Genomic DNA, 13,176 nt, shown 5'->3' on the forward strand with positions numbered 1-13,176 from the left:
TCGAATATAGAATGTAAACTAGAAGAGCAGATCTCGTTGAGACCTTAGAACATTGAATGTCCCTAGAAATGCCCCTACTTTTGGAATAGAAGTTATCAAAGCTTCTAAAATATAAGATATCAAAGCATCCTTTTGATATAGAAATATAAAAGGGAAAACCTGAAGTGGGGGGAAGGGGTGGAAATCTTAAAATTTAGAATACAGCTGGTTAAATCTAGAAGGAATGGAAATAGAGATAATCTTATAAGAGGGGAAAGGAGCTACATGTACCAAAAAAAAGTGTGGGTAGCAGCTCTTTTTGTGGTGGTGAGAAATTGGAAATTGTGGATCCTATCAGTTGGGAAATGGCTGAATAAATTATGGTATATGAATGTTATGGAATATTATTGTTCTGTTAGAAATGACCAACAGGATGAATACAGAGAGGCTTGGAGAGACTTACATCAACTGATGCTGAGTGAAATGAACAGAACCAAGAGAACATTGTACACAGTAACATAATCACAAGATTAAGTGATGATCAACTGTGATAGACTTGACTCTTCTCAGCAATGCAGTGATCCAAAACAATTGCAATAGATCTGGGATGGAAAATGTCATCTATATCCAGAGAAAGAATCATAAGACTGAATGCAAATCGAAAGAAATGTTTTCAGCTTTTTGGCTTGCATTTTCTTTCTCATGGTTTTCCACCCTTTGGTCTGATTTTTTTTTACACAGCATGACAAATGTGGAAATATATTTAAAAGAATTGTATATGTTTAAGTTATATCAGATTGCTTTGTGTCTTTGGGAAGGGGGAGATAAGAAAGGGAGGGAGAAAAATTTGGAACTCAAAACTATTTCTACATGTTTTTACCTATATTTAGAAAAATAAAGGGGAAAATGAGGGGGATAAAGCAATAGAGATCATTGAACACAACTCCTTTGTTCTGTAAGGTAAGAAAACAGAAAAATTGCTTTACCCAATTTTTAGGACCTGAGTCCTGATTTCATTCCCACTGTATCCAACATCAGATTGCCTCCTTCAGTAGGATAGATCTTTATATTCATTCAACATGTATTCATCAGGCACTTACTGTGTGTCCAGTCCATTGCTAGGCACTCTGGTCTCAACAAAGATAAATTTTTTAAAAGATCCTTGCCTAATGTCTCTTTCCATCCCAGTAAGTGGTATAAGAAGTGCTCAAATAGTCCTGATACAAGGCAATGCATAATAAAGGTCCTAGCTGGTGTTACAGATAGTAAAGATTATAAGAAAATAACAAAAGCAGTGTAATTTTGTTAACAGGGGCGTCGTGCATTTATTAATAGTCAACAAGGTGGCACAAAGAAGTCAGAAAAAACTAAATTAGAGTCAAGCTTCAGGTACCTCAACTGTGAGACCTTGGCAAGCCACATGGAACTTCTCTCAGCTTCAGTTTTATCTTCTCTAAAATGGGAATATTTATAGCATCTACCTCCCAGAGTTATGACTCTCAAATAAGCTAGAATATAAAAAAGTGATTTTCCTTTCTAAATGACAATCATTATCATCTTTCTACTGTTCATAAGAATTGTTTATAAAATTTTAAAAATGTAATTTGGCAAAAAAAAAAGGGTCTCCCCTCACTTCTTCGCCCTCTCCCAAGGCAATTGGGATGAAGTAACTTGCCCAAGGTCACACAGCTAGGGAGTGTTAAGTGTCTGAAGCCAAATTTGAACTCAGGTCCCCCTGACTTCAGGGCTGATGCTCTATCCACTGTGCCACCTAGCTATCCATGCCCTCACTTAAGGCAGATAGGTGGCTCAGTGGACAGAAGATTGAGCCTAGAGTCAGAAAACATGAGTTAAAATTGACTTCAGACACTAGCTGTGTGATCCTGGGCTGGTCACTCAATCTGTTTGCCTTTTCCACAACTATCAAGTAGGATAATGATAGCACTTAAATCACAGGATTTTTGTGAGTCTCAAATGAGATAATATTTGTAAAGTGTTTGTTTGGCATATAGAAAGTGCTTAATAAATGCTTATTTCCTTCCTTAAAAGTATCCTTAAATATACACTGAAACCATTCAATTAGGCACAATACATAATTATATAAATGAAACACATGGCAATTTTGGGAGTGTTACTTACAAAATGGTAATAACAGCTCCTAAAATAGTAATAACAGCTCTTGTTCAATAGTAGGTTTGCAAAAAGCTTGCCTTACAAGCTGCTGTGGGAGCTAATTCTGGGACCCATCTCCCCATTCTACAGAGGGCTAAGTGACTTGTCCCTCATTTCACAGTATGTCAAAGTCAAGATTTAAATCACCTTCAGATAGCTCCACCCCATCTTCTTCCTTAGGACTTTTAGAGATGGATGCCCAAACTAAAGCATGCTGGGACCATAGACTAGACTTAAGCTGAATGGCGGGGGAGTAGAGCCACTGACCTTGACCTCATTAGCACTGGGCTCTGGCTCAGCTGAGCTAAGGGATACGGATACAGCTCTGAGTGACCTCATCTGATGGAGCGATTCAAGAATGTCACACCTGTGTAGGACCATGGGCTGACATCCTCTGAGTGGGCAGTTATGGAGAAGAGCAATAACCCAGGCCCAGAGGCAATGACTGAAGTCACTTTTTACCCAGAAAACAAGATACAAAGGTGATGGTGAGAGCAGGACAGAAGGTCACATTCATGGGAGGGAGAGCACCAGTGACAGCTTCACCTCTCCACCACAGGGCAAAGATTTATCATAAACTGGATGAAAATTGTGTTTTTCCTTTATTAAAGTGATCTGAAATCCTGTGTTTATCAGACTAGGGCTGCCTGTATTTCTTTCCTGCCCTCGGTACTAACAAAATAGGAAGTCCATCAACTTGTTGGAACAAACCATTTCATCATAAAACCCTAAAATCAGGAGATCTAAGTAAGTCTGCTTCATTCCATACCCCTAAATAATCACATTTTTGCGGCACTTTAGATCTTAAACAGCTCTTTATTCATAATAATCCTGCAAGGTATGTGCTGGCAACATTATTATTCCCATTTTTCAGGGGAGGAAATTGAGACCTGAGAGGATACATTTAGGGTTAGAGTTCTATAATCATAGTTATATGATTATGGTAATAGTCATATAGAATCATAATAGAACATCAGTCGCAGAATCAGGAAAACCTGAGTTCCAATCTGGTCTAAGACACTTCCTAGTTGGATGACCCTGGGCAATCAGTTAACACTGTTGGCCTCCTCTGTCAAATGAGCTGGAGAAGGAAATGGCAAATCCTCTAGTATCTTTTAATTTTTTTAATTTTAATTTTTTTTTTTGGCAGAAGCAATTGGGGTTAAGTGACTTGCCCAGGGTCACACAGCCAAGAAGTGTTAAGTGTCTGAGGTCTGATTTGAACTTGGGTCCTCCTGACTTCAGGGCTGGTGCTCTATCCACTGCTCACCTAGCTGCCCCAACCCCTTAGTATCTTTGCCAAGAAAAGGGGTCACAGAGAATGAGATGTGACTAATAGACTAACCAACAACAATAATGTTAGCATCCTGATCAACGACTTAATTATGATTGTAGAACTTATAGGCATTGGAGTTTAGATTTGAACTCTGACCTCCTGAAACAAAAGCTAGTAGTACTCTTTCTATCGCTCCAATTAAGAAAATAACATGTTGGTTTGCAAGTTCTCAATTGGAGTTCAGTCTCTAAAAAACAGAGATCTTGTCAATTTGACAATACTTATTAGACACTATGCACACAGCACTTTATAGACAGCCAAATGCTGTGCTGAGTATACAAAAAAAAAAAAAAAAAAGCAAAAGTAATCCCTTTCTTCAAGGAGTTTGTAATCTAATGGAGGAATGGGGGAAGAGAGAAATCATAAAACGTAGACTCTATATAATGCTTAGCACACAAGTCACTAAATGAAATCTACCATCCAGAAGGAATGAAAGGAAGCAAACTCATCAGTGCAACAAATATTATTAAGCAAACACTATACATGCCAGTAGGCATTTTTTTTTGTCATTCAGTAATCTCTGACTCTCCATGAGCTCATTTGGGGTTTTCTTGGCAAAGGATTACTGACTGTAGTTTGCCATTTTCTTCTCTAGCTCATTTGACAACTTGAGAAACTGAGGCAAATAGGGTAAAGTGACTTGTCCAGGGTCACACAGCTAGTGTCTGGGGCTGGATTTCAACCCAGAAAGACTCATCTTCCTAATTCCAAGCATGGTACTCTTCCACTGCAGCGACACATAGCTGCCTACCAGATTCTGGAGGAGGGCAGAGGGGAGAAGGCAAAAAACAACTTTTAAAAAATATATATTTTAATAGTTTTTATTTACCAGATAGATTCATGGGTAATTTCACAACATTGACAATTGCCAAACCTTTTGTTCTAATTTTTCCACTCCTTATCACCCATCCCCCACGGCAGGTTGACCAATACATGTTAGAGTATAAATTATGTTAGAGTATAAATTAAATACAATATATGTATACATGTCCAAACAGTTGGAAAAACAACCTTTTTTAAGACTTACAGCCTATTGCCCAATAAGAGTTCTGAGTCACTCCCAGGAATCTTTATGGAATCTTGGAATTATGGGGAATAGAGAAATGTTGGATAGAGAGGAGCCTGGACATGGACAAATAGCTAGCCTTTCACAAAGGAAGGGAAAGGCAGTTTCAGATCATAGACAGGTAAACTGGACATTAATCCCTTGCACAATTCAGAGATTCAGTAATGATATGAAGACAGCATAGGTTTGCTAAGAAACTGGATGTTAATCCTTTGCACAATTCAGAGAATCAGTATGATATGAAGACAGCATGGGTTTGCTAAGAAGAAATTGTGCCAGACCAACTTCACTTCCTTTTTTGAAAGGTTTGCAAGAGTGGGAAAGGGAAATACTGTAATCACATACACACACATGCACACACACATATACCATACACACATGCATGCATGCATACACACATATATAAATGTATACTATTTTTAGAGTTCAGCAAGAAATCTGGCAACATTTCATGATAACTCTTATGGATAAAGTAGGGAAATGTCAGTTGAATGATAGATAAATTCACAGCCCATTGACTAACCTGACTCAGAGAGTTGCTCAATGTCTTTCTAAAGGGAAATCTCTACTAATTCACCACAAAGCTCTGCTCTCAATTCTATAATGTTCAACATTTTTATCAATGACTATGATGAAGACAGAAATGATGTGATTACTAAATCAATGGATGACATAAAGCTGAGAACAGCAGCTAATGCTTTGGAATCAGCATCCTGAAAAACCTAAGGATGATAGGTTTAGGAGCAGCTAGATGGCATAATGGATAGAGTACCAGGTCTGGAGTCAGAAGGACCTGAGTTCAAATCGACTGTCAGACATTTAATGCTTATTAACTGTGTGATCCTAAACAAGTCCCTTAACCTCAACTGCCTTGCCAAAAAACAAAACCAAAAAGGATTATAGGTTTAGAAGTCTACATAACTCATCTAAAGTCACACAGGTAGTAAAGTCTATGGCATTGAGATTTGAACCAGGGTTTCTCTAGCTCCAGAGGCATTGCTCTTTCCAGTATGCCATGCATCAGCCTGCCCTACTCCCTTCTACACAGACCCCACTTTATTTTTATCTTCTGATTGCTCTTCAATCTCTTTGATGTTGATATCTCACCTGCTCCCAAATCCACCCATGTTTTCTCATCACCCAGGTCTCATCCAGATCTGTCCATTAATCCTGCAGGGAAAATTTACCCAACATTTTGGAAGTCTTCCTCTGATTTCTTCTAATATTTTGTAGATATGAGCACAATGCTTGGGCTTCCCAGATTCTATACCTCTTCTCACCCCCTAAGTAGCTCAACCATCCAACGGCTTTATGGAACATAATTATCCTTGATGGTACCTTTTTTTTATGACACTTCTTGCTGTGTATAAGTAATCATTGACAATAGACTACAGTCTGCTTATCACCCCCAAAGGAAAGAGTTTCTCTCTTTTCATGACCTTTTGGGTTACCTGCAATTTTGATTCTTCTAAGATCCTGATGTTCTGTGATGTAGCCAGCCATAAAATTTTGCACTTGGGTTAAGAGAAAAAAAAGAAAAAAAGAAAGAACTGAACCATCACAGGATGAGGGATACATGGCTTAAATGAAATTCATGTGAGGGGAAAAAATGACAGGGGTTTTAGTGGCCTGAAAGTTCGATATGAGACAAGAGTGTGAAGTGGCTCCCAGCTAATGTGATCTGAGGTTGCATTAATAGATATATAGCATTTACAAGGCAGGATGCTGTCCTCTCGGCTGATCAGACTAATTCTGAAATATTGTAATGCAGTTAATAAGTGCTTGTGGACTTGTGTTTAATTCATTAAACATTTATTAAGCACTTGCTGGATGCTTAGCCAGATTAGGTACAGTAAACAGAGTACTTACTGGGTCTGAACCCAAGAAAACTCATCTTCGTGAGTTCAAATCCAGTCTCAACCACTTAATAGCTAGGTGAATCTGAACAAATCATTTAATCCTTTTTGCCTCAGCTCCTCATCTGTAAACTGTCTTGAGTCATTTCTCAGTTGTGTCCCATTCTTTGTGACCCCTCATTAAGGGTTTTCCTGGCAAAGTTACTGGAATGGTTTGCAATTTCCTTCTCCAGTCTATTTGACAGGGGAGGAACTGAAGCAAATAAGGTCAAATGACTTGTCCAGGACCACACAGCCATTGAGTATCTGAAGCTGAATTTGAACTGAGGTCCCTCTGATTCCAGGGCCAGCACTCTATCCACTGTGCCATTTATCTGCTCCCTGTAAAATGAACTGGAGAGAGAAATGGAATCGGGAAGAGTTGGATGTGATTGAAAACTACTAAACAACAACAATACAAAATGTACTGGGCACTATGTTAGACACTGAGATTTATAGACAGAGAGAGAGAGAGAGAGAGAATCCCTGTTCTCAAGGAGCTTCTGACTGAGTTTAGAATATGTACACTAATAAGAAATGCGAGATTATGTATAGAAAGAATACAAATAATAAGAATGAAAAGGAGACTGACAGTATGGGGGGAGTGAAAATCTGAGGTCTGAAATCTTGTTCAATTCTGCATAATGCATTTTGAAAATTGATTTTCATTTCCATATATTTTACACTGACTAGTCTTCCCTTTGAAATATTCCCCCTCTCTCCCAAAAGCATTTTTATTTTTATTTTTTAGAATGATTTTTAAAAGAAAAAGAGGAACAAGAAGAAAAACATTCAGGGGGAAAAAAAAGATCAATACACCAAACCCAAAAAAAAAAAAAATCTGACAATATCTGATAGTGCTCCAAACCCACTCCTGCCTTGAAATAGGATTGAAGAAAGGTATCTTTTCCAGTTTCCTGTTTGGGGCCATGCATAGTCTTTGTAATTTTGTATCATTCATTTTTGTCTTGTCACTTACATTGCTGGAGTCTTTATGTAGAATTGTTTTTCTTGACCTACTTCAGTTTGTATCAGTTCATATAATTCTTTTGAAGCTTCTCTGTAGTGATTCTTTTTTATTTCTTAGAATATAATACCATCCCACTACGTTCATATAACACAATTTGACCATTGTATAATGGCTAAGCAAAATAGCTTCCAGTCACTTACTATTGGGATACAATTTAAGATTAACCAGATCATATCTAAATGGATATCCCCAGATCAGTGAAGAGAATTAGAATCATCCGTGGAAAGACGTGCCCATTGACATAGCTGATTCTTGGTGGAGCCCTGAGTGTTGTGGGGAAGGGTGACTGTCTCTGGCTAGTTTGGAAGTTTATGTCTAGTTGTTAGTGTATCTGTATCCTGTCTAAATGCACGCCTATTTCGGAAAAGCGTCCCCCTTGCTCTGTTTCTCTGCCCCTCCTTTAAATGTGGTTAGTGGAGAGATTGCTATACTTGGAGATGGACAATCTGTATAATGGACAATATGTGGACAATAAGTATAATATTATCAATAACTAGGAATTGGAAAAACTCTGGTTTTCAAAGTACTTTGCACATCTCATTTTATCCTGAAGTGCTAAAATTTAGTGCTGTAATTATCCTTATTTATAAGTAGGAACTGAGGCCCTACAGGTTAAGTGATTTGCAGAATTTGACCTCAGAACTCTGATTCAGGGCTTTCAACATGCTGTCAATGTGCATTCTAGCTGCATTCTTCTCTTTGTGCATTTCTTTCTAACTCTTCATGACCTCGTGGTGGGGGGAGGAAATGGCAAAGATATTGGAGTGGTTTGCCATTTCCTTCACCAGCCCATCTTACAGATGAGAAATATGAGAAGAGTCCAAAGATGGGCGGGGGGGGGAGTGGGAAAAGTAAGAACTCTAGGATGATTGCTGCTTCCCAGCCTCATATTCACCCTATGCCCTCACTCTTTCATACCCACTGGTCAATGTTCCTTGTCCTTGGTTTCATCATTCATCTTGCTTCCAAAGCAGCAACCCTTAGGACCTTAGTATAAATTGGAGAATCGAACTATCACCACCTCTACCCCCCCCCCCCATCCTTAGCCTTCCTTGAGAAAAGCATTGGCTTAACCACACTTTCTACTTCTGTCAGCACATTCTGCTCATCTGACCTCAGGAAAGACTGAACATTCTGTTTTTATGGATAAAGAAACAGAAACTTGAGGGGCCAACGGGATAATGAAAAGGCATGTCATGGACTAGGAGGAACTGAAGCAATCTTAATTTTTTTAAAGAGAAGGAGGACCTTTGAAACTATTTTGATGCTTGCCTCCTTTCCCTTCTCCTCTTCCTTTAAAAGGGGTCAGGAATCAAGTCCTGTTCCTTTAAGACAGAAAGTTGGGGGTTGGGAAAAGAGAAGCTTCAGTTTTTGTCATTGTTTTTATTGCTTAGTCTTGTCCAACTCTTTGTGAACTCTTCTTAGAGGTTTTCTTGGCAAAGATACTGGAGCGGTTTGCCATTTCCTGCTCTAGATCATTTTACAGCTAAGGAACTGAGGCAAACAAGGTGAAGTGACTTTGCCTTGGCCAAGGTCACACAGATAATAAGTGTCTGAGGCCATGTGTGGACTCATGAAAATGAGTCTTCCTGATTGGAAGCTTAATGCTCCATGCCAAAAGGTGGGATAAACTCCCAGCTCGGGGTGCTAGATCACACCCCTGCTGCCCATTTGTGAACAATCCCAGGCACAGTTAGCTAGTGCCTTCAAGAGATAAAGCACAAATCTCCAATGGAGAAAGCTCCACTCTCCACTCTCCAGATCCCATGATGCTCCTGTTAGCTCTGTGAGGAGCTGGGGACCCTGTGGCTGGGATTCCCACTTAATACTCCAGCACTGCTTTGAATTGGGATTATTAGGATTAGGATTAGCCAGAATAAGGGTAATGAGAGCTGGAGGTTTTGCAGTGTAAACTAGACATCCGATTTCTCTGGCCCTGAAGTTTGTGAGGCAGGGTACAGTGTAGAAAGCCTGGCAAAGGAGGCTTTAATCAGATTTGTGAAGTTTGTATTTTCACCTACAGGCAATGGGGAATTGTTGAAGCTTCTTGAGCAAGGAAGAAACATGATCAGATCTGCTTTTCTAATATCACTTTGGCAGCTCTGGGAAGGCTGGATTGGAGAGATCGGAGGCAAGATCAATTGAGAAATCGCTGCAGTCATTCGGGGGAGAGACAGAGATGACCTGAACTGGGCTTGTGACCTGGAAGTGGAAAAAAAGGAGGCTGGATGGAAGACACTGATGTTCGTTGATTTGATTTCAATTGGATTGTGTTGGCATAGTGTAACGAGCTCCAGATTTGGAGTCAAAGGGTCTGGATTAAGACAGAGACCTGAGCAAGTAAGGTCTGCCTCCGGCTCCTGTTCTGTAAAATGAGGTTTGACCCATTGATCTCTGAGGTCACTCCCTCCCTGCACTAAATCTTAAAATGGAACTGAACGGAAGGGAGTTCTTTCTCAGGACCCTTGGGATGGCTTCCTGGAGGAGGTGGCATTGAGTTGGGTTTTAAGGGATGAGTTTCAATCCAACGGGAGAAGAGGGGGAGGGAAGGCCTTCCAAGTGAAAGCCAAACAAATGTTAGCGTGAGGATGAGGGGTTTGTTTGGTGAGACAAGGCCTGGGATAGCCCGAGTTTAGTGCCACTGTGAGATCAGCCTGGGCAGGGGATCCTTTCCACCACTCCAGGACCTTTGCCCCGGAAACCTGTGCTCAACCCCAGGACTATGTCTCCCAGCAGGAGTTTGTCCCCCCCACCCCAATGCGTCAAAGCTGGCTAGCCCGATGTCCGAGCCACCATGGCCAGGGGTCGGGGTCAGGAGAGCTGTTCGGGGACGCAGCGCTTCCTCTGGCCGCCAGAGGGAGTGCCGGCCCCGCAGCTGCTGGCTGCCACTGGGTCACCCGAAGTTGAAGCAAGGGAGTTTCCTTGGCCAGGCTGAGCCCTTCTCCTACTGCTGCCCGAGTCCCGGCACTCGTTTGTGGCCCACGACTCTTGCGTTCCTCCCTCACGCTTTCCTCGACTTTAAATGTGTTCGTTTGCAAAATATGGGAGCACCCCTACTCGCAGGATCTGCAAGCAAGCAAGCGCGCACGTAGGTAGGCAGCAGAGAGATTTGGGCGATGAGCTAGTCCGATCCGCCCGTTTTGCAGATGGAAAGACTGAGGCTCAGAGAAAGGCTGGGACGTGCCCAGAATCACGCAGCCAAGAAGTGGTAGGAATCTGAACCCAGATACTGGCGTCCCGTCCGTCCCTTCCTGTTTGACTTGGGTGGGTGACCCAAGAGGAGGGGTCAGGGATTGGGGGAGCCGGCAGCAGAGGCCCCCAAGGCGCCCCGAATGCAGCCGCACAGGAATGCCTTGGGGGGAAGCGGGGCAGACTCCCCGGCAAGTCTGGACGCGTCCGAGCCCACGTTGGGGGGCGGGCGGAGGACCCCCCGCCCCCCTCTGAGGAGCGCTGGGCCAGCTGAGCCGATGACAAGCACACCTGAGTCAGCGCCCGCCGCCCACCCGCCCCTCAGCGTCTGTCTGCCCATCTTGTGATATTTCGCTTCCCGGGAGCCCGCTCCGCTGCGCTCCGGAGGCAGCTCGGCAAACAAACCCGGCGACAGATTGCGGCGTGGCTCATTCCGGGGAAGGACGCCAAATCCCCCCGCCCCCAGCCCTCGCCCCCCCCGCCGCCACCCCCTCTTCTCCCCGCCCCTGCAGCTCCCGCGACCCCGGTCTCAGCTTCGCTGTCGGAAGATATTGGGGAGGGGGGAGGGGCTCTTCCACTGACTTCACCTCAACTTCTTTGTAGCCACGAGAGGCCACTGGACGGCTGCGGGCCGGGGGTTAAACTAGGTACCCGAGCCCGAGGAGGAGGAAAGGGATGGAGGCCGCCGCCTCGGGCACCAACAGGGGGCGCGCCGGGAGACTGAGTTTGCGGGGCCGGGCAGAGAGTGGTGAGAGACAGAGACAGAGACACGCAGAGACACAGAGATAAAGACACGGAGAGACAGAGCAGAGAAGCAAAGAGACACACAGAAAGAGACAGACGGAGAAAGGCAAGGATAGAGACAGAGACACAGAGACACACGGAAGCAGAGAGACAGCCAGAGATAAGAGACATACAGAGTGGCAGAGACATATAGAGATAAAGACACGGAGAGACAGAGCAGAGAAGCAAAGAGACACACAGAAAGAGACAGACGGAGAAAGGCAAGGATGGAGACAGAGACACAGAGAGACAGCCAGAGATAAGAGACATACAGAGTGGCAGAGACATATAGAGATAAAGACACGGAGAGACAGAGCAGAGAAGCAAAGAGAGACACAGAAAGAGACAGACGGAGAAAGGCAAGGATGGAGACAGAGACACAGAGAGACACGGAAGCAGAGAGATAGCCAGAGATAAGAGATATACAGAGTGACAGAGACATATAGAGATAAAGACACGGAGAGACAGAGCAGAGAAGCAAAGAGAGACACAGAAAGAGACAGACGGAGAAAGGCAAGGATAGAGACAGAGACACAGAGACACACGGAAGCAGAGAGACAGCCAGAGATAAGAGACATACAGAGTGGCAGAGACATATAGAGATAAAGACACGGAGAGACAGAGCAGAGAAGCAAAGAGAGACACAGAAAGAGACAGACGGAGAAAGGCAAGGAGAGAGACAGCGACACAGAGACACAGAAGCAGAGAGACAGCCAGAGATGAGATACAGAGTGACAGAGACACAGAGATAAAGACAAACGGAGAGACAGAGCAGAGAAGCAAAGAGAGACAGAAAGAGACAGACGGAGAAAGGCAAGGAGAGAGACAGCGACACAGAGACACAGAAGCAGAGAGACAGCCAGAGATGAGATACAGAGTGACAGAGACACAGAGATAAAGACAAACGGAGAGACAGAGCAGAGAAGCAAAGAGAGACAGAAAGAGACAGACGGAGAAAGGCAAGGATGGAGACAGAGACACAGAGAGACACGGAAGCAGAGAGACAGCCAGAGATAAGAGACATACAGAGTGGCAGAGACATACAGAGATAGAGAAATAGAGAGATACAGAGACAGAGAGACCGAGAGAATAAAAGGGCGAATTAGAAAATGAAAAAAAAAAAAAATACGAGAAAGAGAATAAATAAAGAGATAAGGACAGGAAGTGGGCAGACAGAAAAAAGAACAGAGACAGAGGGTAGAGAAGAGAGGGAAGAGAAGGAGTGAGGAGCGGAAGGAGGGGGGAGTTTCCCATCCGCACCCCGGCCAGCCAGGCTGGGCGGCTCCCTGAGTGAGGGGCCCGGGGCTGCGCGGCAGATGGCTCCTGGCGGTCCCAGCGCGTGCCCAGACCTGGCGCCGCTTGGCACCCGTTCCTCTCCCGCCCCTCCCCCCCCCCCCCGGGCTCCCCGTCCCGCGCGAACGCCGCCTTTTCCCGGGCGCTGCCGGCTGGCTGGCCTGGGCCCCTGGTGTGTGGGGGGAGGGGGTGGGGGCTGAAGGGAGCTCGCGCCCTTCCTCTGTGCTCCTGGCCCTAGCTGGCTGGCAGAGCCTCGGGGTCGCAGTCGGCCTGCCCGGCCCTCCCCCTCCCCCTCCCCTCAGGTATCCGTCCCTCCAGGAGCAGAGAGACTGCGAAAAGAACTCTCTGGTAAACTGACCGCCAGGACCCGGGGAGGGAGACCGGAGATCCACGCGGCTGAATGAATACTAATTAATACTCATTATTCTACCAT

The sequence above is a fragment of the Sminthopsis crassicaudata genome, chromosome 6 (genome assembly GCF_048593235.1).
Source record: "Sminthopsis crassicaudata isolate SCR6 chromosome 6, ASM4859323v1, whole genome shotgun sequence".
NCBI lineage: Eukaryota > Metazoa > Chordata > Mammalia > Dasyuromorphia > Dasyuridae > Sminthopsis > Sminthopsis crassicaudata.